A 7243-nucleotide genomic window follows, 5' to 3' on the forward strand; every position below is an offset into this window, starting at 1 on the left:
GTGTGGGCCTCAGGGGGCCTGGGTATCAGCAGCTGGGCATCAGGCGGCTTGGGCCTCGGCGGGCGAGTTGGGTAGATTGGGCCTCGGGGGGCCTGTGCCTTGGGGACCGGGCTGAGGATGGCTTGGGTCTCAGGGGCACTGGTCCTTGTTGACTGGGCTACGCGGCCGGTTGGGCTTCGGCGACCGGGCTACGAGGCGGGTTGGGCCTTGAGGGCCCTGGACCTCGGTGGCAACCGGGCTGTGGCCTCCTGGGCCTCGCAGTGTGTAGCCGATTTGGGCCTTGGTTGGTCCTGGGCCTTTGTGACCAGTCTGTGGGTGGTTTGGGCCTTGGCCTCAGTGAGCGTGTATCTGATGACGTAAAAAATGCCTCTCTCAGTCTCTCTGTACCGTGGGTACCCCAAATTTCCTGATATCCACACCGATATCCCTCTCTATTTGTTCGGCTATGCCAGTTAATGCTTCCTTTTCTCTGGAAATGCAGCCTTCTAAATGGGTTTGCTCTAGCCCTGCACTCCAAGGTCCGCAGGGGGCAGAGGCACTCGCCGGCATGGGCGCGGGGAGTGGGAGCCACGTGCAGGCAGGGAAAAGCTCAAAATGCCTGTAATTCCTCAGCAATTTGATCTTTAAAAAAAAAGAGCTCAGAATGTTGAAATATAAGATCTTATGTTTGCTCAAAGGCTGTCTTGTCGCTAGACAGAGATTTCCTATGTGCGATTACGCCCCTTTTCCCCGGAGCCTGCCCTACCTGAACTGCCTGATCTGGGAAGCGCCGTCAAGAGCCTTCTTCAGATTTTTTAATCTATTTTCTGTGTGCACTTCTATCTTAGTAGTGTTGAGAGATTTATCTTTCTAGCTCACGAGTTCTGGCTTCTATCTCTTGAATTCTATTCCTTTGCCCTTTCAGTGTATTGTCCATTTCTGATATTCTGTTATTAATCGTTTGGACCTCTTTCTGTAGGTTTTGAATTGTTTCCCATGCTGTGTCTATCTTATTTGATTGTTCCTGTAGCACTTTCCTGACTACTTCCTTATTTTTCTCAACTCCATTGTAGTGTTTTGATACATTTTATAATCACTTTTATGCATTCTTTCTCAGAAATTTCCAAAGCCTGTCCATCTTCCAGTATGGAGTGTAGGTGTACTTCCAGCTTATTTGCCCCAGCTTATTTATCTTGTTTCTGAATATGTGCTGATATGGTCATATACTCTGTTTTTTGGACATATTTCAGGAGTTATCTGTGGCCTTAATACTTAGATGGGTGTGTATTTTGGTATTTTTTATGCTTTCTGATTACCTCCAGGTAGATGTGATCAGGAGATGGGCTTCTCTTTTCACTCTTCTTCCTGAGAAATTTCAAGATGCCACTGTTGGTCATTGTGTCGTAACTCAGGATTTAATTTTCGGCATGATTCCTTTTTAGTCCACCTGTCCTGCTCCACAATCCCTGTTCAGGCCTTTTTCCTAGTGATAAACAGTTTAGGGACGGCTGTGGCCGTTTTGCACTGCCATTTGGTTTTAAGTGGAAACTGTGCCTTTAAATTTCGAGGAGATCTGTAAGCATGTGTAGTAGAACCCTCTGGTGGTGTCCACTCACTGAGGCACCCCCTCTAGTCATCAGAATGGAGGTGCACAGACGAGAGACCAGTGAACAAATAACAGAAAAAAGGAATGTCCACACCTTTATTTCCATGTATTTGTCAGGCATCCATGGCTGCTCTGATCCTTCCCCGGCTTGGTTTCATCCAAAATGGCAGCTCGGAGAGCAGCTGAACATCTTGGATTAGAAAGCAATGGATTTTTTGCTTGTGCTACAAATTCCCTTAGCTATATAAGCCTTTCATCCTTCTAAATATTCCTTTATGTTTGGTTCAGAGTTCTGGCACCATCCTCTGAGCCTGCTTGGTCTGGTATTCTGTGTTGTTGCTGACGGAGCTCCTCACTGCACTTCCACCCTCTTGTTTGTTCTTTTGAAAAGGTATTGACTTTTGTGCTTATTATCTAACTGGTCATCTTATGAAATTCTTAATTCTAATAGTTTTTATTGGGTTTTGCATTGATGTTAAGTGCCCTTGAGTTGGTTCCAACTCACAGAGACCCTGTATAGAGTTTCCAAGGAACAGCTGGTGAGTTTGAACTGCTGACATTGTGATTCAAACCAACCTTGAAGTCAAGTGCTTATCTTATAGCGCCACACCATTGTAAATGATGTTAATTTTGTCTTCTTGCCAACATTTAATTCTTATTTCATTTTCTTCTTACAATGATTATAACTTCTAGAATAATGAGAGTGTAAATAGTGAGTGTCTTTGGCTTATTCCTCACTTTAATAAGAAAGCCTTCAGAATTTTACATTTGTGGTTTTGTGTTTGTTTTTATTTCCTGGTAATGATTAGTTTTTTGTTTTTTCCAACTAAGAATAAGTCAGAAACATTAAATTTGATGACATATATGCTTAACTTAATTGAGGCTGGTCAGATTTTTTTCCCTTCTTTTACCTATTAGTTTGTAAATTATATTAGATTTTCTAATAGATTTCCCTTAACAATTGCTCTTTTAGTATAAAGGCAGCTTGGTGACAGCATATCTCTGAAGTAGTGCTGGAGTTGATTTACTGTGTGAGATTAATCTCAAGTGTTTCTTTTGTATTAACTTTTTTGGGCTTTAATTTCTAAATATGTCAGCTTGAAAAATACAACAAGAGAGACATTTTCTGTGTTTTTTTCTGTGCTGTGTCAATCTTTTCATTGACAGTTTGAAATAGTTGAGTTGTAAAAATGTGGAAGTCTTTTTGAATTATGTAGATACAATGTATTGATATGGTAATATGTATTAGGTCCTAAGTACTGCACATAGTTAATTTTATTTAATCCTGGTACAATTTTATGAGTTAATTATTATTAGTATTATTTTCCCTGTTTCTTTAGATGAAGAAATTGAAACTTAAAGAATGTTTAAAATGGTTTTCCAAGGTCAAAAGCTAGTTAGTGGCAGAGTTTAAATTGAATTCCTATTTGATGCCATAGCCCATGCTTTTAAATAATTACATTAAATTTTTCTTCATCAGATTTCTTCCTTCTTTGTCCGTTACTGAGAAAACAATTCCGTCATTTTATTTAAGTGTCCTATTAATAGCGCTTTGTATGTTTGTATAACTAATTTGAATTTTGTGTGACCCTGTCCACATTCCTACTGGTGTGTTTCATGTTGATGTCATATCTACTGTTATTTTAATAAATACAGCCCCGTATGGTTATGAAAGATGACCCAGGTTATAATGGAGTATAGGACTGAAAATGATTAATGATATAACATACTCATTATAATTTACATTTAAATTTTTGGGGTGTTCAAGATCTATTTGCATATTTGAATCCTGTTTGTACCTTGTAAAGAATGCTAAGTGCTGTAGATATAGAGAACCTGCTTTGGAAACAGTGCTTTTCCAGTCTAGTTGAAGTCTTTGTCATTGTTGAACCATCTATCAGGGTAGCCTTTTAGTAGGAAATGCTAAAGATACTTGCTTGGTGTGTGCTTTCTGGAACAAAGAGTCTTTTGATTAGTTGACAAACATTAGTTGCTTTCTCATGTAAATGCATAGGGATTCATTCAGTCATTTGCCCTTGACTTAATGAAAACATTGTGTGTGAGTTCTTAAACTATACTATGAAGATTATTTTAGATTTCAGCTGTAGAAAATTTACATTTACTGTTTTATAGAGTGATTTACAGGGTTGGGAATTTAGGAGACTAATATAACACTTGGAAGTGCTTAAATTGGGCAGGCAAGCAATTTAATTCTGCTAGGATTCAGGAGCTCTGGTAGCGTAGTGGTTACGAATCGGGCTGCGAACCTTAATGTCAGCGGTTCGAAACTACCAGCCACTCCGCGGGAGAAAGATGAGGCTTTCTACTCCCGTAAAGATTTACACCCCCGGAAACCCTGTACAGGGTCGCTATGGGTCGGAACCGACTCGACGGCACTTAACAACAACAACAACAACAGGATATTAATTCTGCTAGGATATTGGTTATGATCAACACACACACATACTGCACTCCCTACCTCTCCCATGGTGGCATTAAAATTACAATCATGACTTCTTTAAACTTGTCAACTATTTTTGTTCTAAAGTTCAAGGTTCCTGCTGAAGTTAATCAATATGTTAATGGTGGTGGGCAGAATATCAACACATACCCCAAAGCAGTGAATATTTCACATGTTTAGAAGAGGGAGGAACTGCTATGAGACATCATGAACCTTGATGGGTGGGTCCTCTAGGTCCTGATAAGAAAAGAATATGGAGAGGAAGATGCAATTATTTTAGAAATGGGTGGGGAGAGAGGCATCAACAAAGGTTGTTGTTAAGTGCTGTTGAGTTGGTTCCAACTCATAGCGACCCCTGGACAGGGTTTCTGACGCTGTAAATCTTTACGGGAGCAGAAAGCCTCATCTTTCTCCTGTGGAACAGCTGGTAGTTTCGAACTGCTGGCCTTGCTGTTCACAGCCCGATTCGTAACCACTACGCTATCAGAGCTCCTTTCAACAAAGGTAGATATGTGCAAATTGAATAGTGTTTAAGAAGTAAAAAATCAGAAGAATGAGCAAGGAAGACATTTGTGGCAAGAGTGAACACTGAGAAAGAGATGACAAGTTGTTCATGTAAGAGTTCATAAGGTTATTGGGAATGTATGGTGAGAGCCCGTTCATACTGTAAAGGGGGGAGGTAAGGAATAAATTGATGGCAAGCAGTTGGAGGTGGTGGCGGGTGTAGGCTCTGGATCCGGAAGTTAGTCATTAAAGAAAAACTAAGGATGAAAGCAATTGGAGAGTATTAGGGTCTAATGAAGCTATATGTCGCCCCTCCTCTTTGCAGAAAATGTATAATCCTAAAATGCATTCCCATTTGTCCAATTAATAAAGAGATATTTTGTTACTGATAACTTCAGTAAAGGTGATGTAGGAACTCTGGTAGTGTAGCAGTTACGAATTGGGCTGTGAACCCCAAGGTCAACAGTTCGAAACTACCAGCTGTTCCATGGGAGAAAGATGAGGCTTTCTGCTCCCGTAAAAATTTACAGCCTCAGAAATCCTGTACAGGGTCGCGATGAGTCGGAATCGACTCCATGGCACATCACAACAACAACTTGAACTAATGCTTATTGAGCATCTATTGTGTGCCCATGTTTTATTTTTATTTTTTTTTAATCCCTAGAGAATTCCAGTTTGGTGAACTTAGAAATGTTTAAGTAACTTTCTGGAGAGACTGACATGAGTATTTTGGACTCCAGAGTCGGAGCTTTTTTATCATACCATGTTACTTCCTCTTTTGATGAAACTCTGTTAAATACTGTGTTGGTGGGCTGGGGCAGAGTAGGGACTATGAGAGCAATATATGAGGTATGGTTTCTATCTTAACAAGAAGGAATGGAGGAGAAACTTTATGCTTGCTATTATTTTCGTGAGCTATATTTCTATTTTAAGTGTTTTTTGAAGGGTTCCTTGTGATAAGCTTCTTTACCATATTTTAAATGACCTAATTTTTATGCTGTAGGATAAACACTGTACTGCTAACCGCAAGGTTGATGGTTCAAACCCACCAGCTGTTCTTTGAGTACTCTGATTAGGATTGTTATGAGTTGGAACCAACTTGATGACACTTAACAACAGTTTAAAGAATGAATTACTCTTCTTTGGAGTCAAGTTATTTTTTTTAGCTATGGTAATAATTTTAGTTGGAAAAGAAAGGGATGGAGAAGTGGATGTTACTATAAGAACTTCAAATATATCTTAGAATATTAGGAAGCACCTTAGAAAAAGATCAACCTCTCCATGGAAATCATATTGCCTTGGTCACAAACTGGCAGTTACTGCAGAGACTCTTCATGCCGCCAGATTATAAAACTCCGAAGAGTGCAATGTAATGTGACTTACTGAATTTGGATCCCATCAGTCAGAAATTGGTTATGGGTTATTGGTTATTGGTCAAAGCCAAATAGATGCTTAGTTTTCTGTAATAAACCTTTTCTTCAGAAACAATGTATAATTGAAGAAGAAATGCCTAAAATACTTTAGGGATTGAACATTCTTACAGGATTTTCAAGTATTTTGGAAGGAACCAAAATAGAAATTTTTGCAGTTCTAATTTTAGTCTTACATTGTGTTAAAGAGCAATCTCTAGGCTACATTTTGTTATACAAATATAAGACAATATTATTAAAAACTAATATCATAATTTAGCCTCTGCTAAGTCATGGTGACCCTGGTAAGTATGAATCAGCATAGTCATACTGAGCTAATTACTTCTGCTTTGGTTACTATAATTTTTAAACCAAGAAAAACAACTTATGTTAGTAAGATCCACTTAGGTAACTGGAGTCCTGGTGTGGCACTATGGGTTAATACGCTGGACTACAAAGTCGTTTTGAACTACAAGATTGGCAGTTCAAACTCCCCAGTTACTCCTCAGAAACCCTATACAGGGTCCACTAAGGGGTGGAGCCGACATGACATGATGGCACTTAACAGTAGCAACAGCAACTGAGAAGAGTCGGGTGGAATTCTGTAGGTCTTTGATCTGCTGCTGTAATTCTTGCCCTATTTGTACACAGTAAGGAGCCCCTGTGGCACTGTGGGATAAGCATTGTGTTGCTAACTGAAAGGCTGGAGGTTCAAACCCACTGGCTGCTCTGAGGGAGTAAGCTGAGGCTGTCTGCTTCTATAAGGATTTACAGTCCTGGAAATCCTATAATAGAGTTGCTATGAGTCGGAACCGACTCTGTGGCCATGGGTTACTGGTACATGGTAAGAGTCCTATTGGTATAGGGGGACTGTAGTGGGTTGCTAACCACAAGTTTGGCAGTTCAAACACACCAGCCATTCCATGGGAGAAAGTTGCGGCTTTCTTCTCCTGCAAAAACTGCTAGTCTCGGAAACTCCATGGGACAATTCTGCTGTGTTGTATAGGTTACTATGAGTTGGAGACTACTCTGAGGCAGTTTGGTTTGGTTTATTAATGTCCATCATTGCCATTAACCTGTTGGCTGGCATGCAGTTTCTCATTGACTTTCCCTTCTCTTTGCCCAACATTTTCTAGTTGAGCACCTGAGCCCCTATTGGCAGACTTCTTTAATATTTGAAGGTTTCATTCCAATTTACTAAAGGGCAGTGACTCACCAAAAATACGAACCACAAGTTAATTGGAATCTGGGTCGCTTAGCATTTCTCTTCCTTTGTTCCCATCA

Source organism: Chrysochloris asiatica, unplaced genomic scaffold (genome assembly GCF_000296735.1).
Source record: "Chrysochloris asiatica unplaced genomic scaffold, ChrAsi1.0 scaffold00006, whole genome shotgun sequence".
Lineage (NCBI taxonomy): Eukaryota > Metazoa > Chordata > Mammalia > Afrosoricida > Chrysochloridae > Chrysochloris > Chrysochloris asiatica.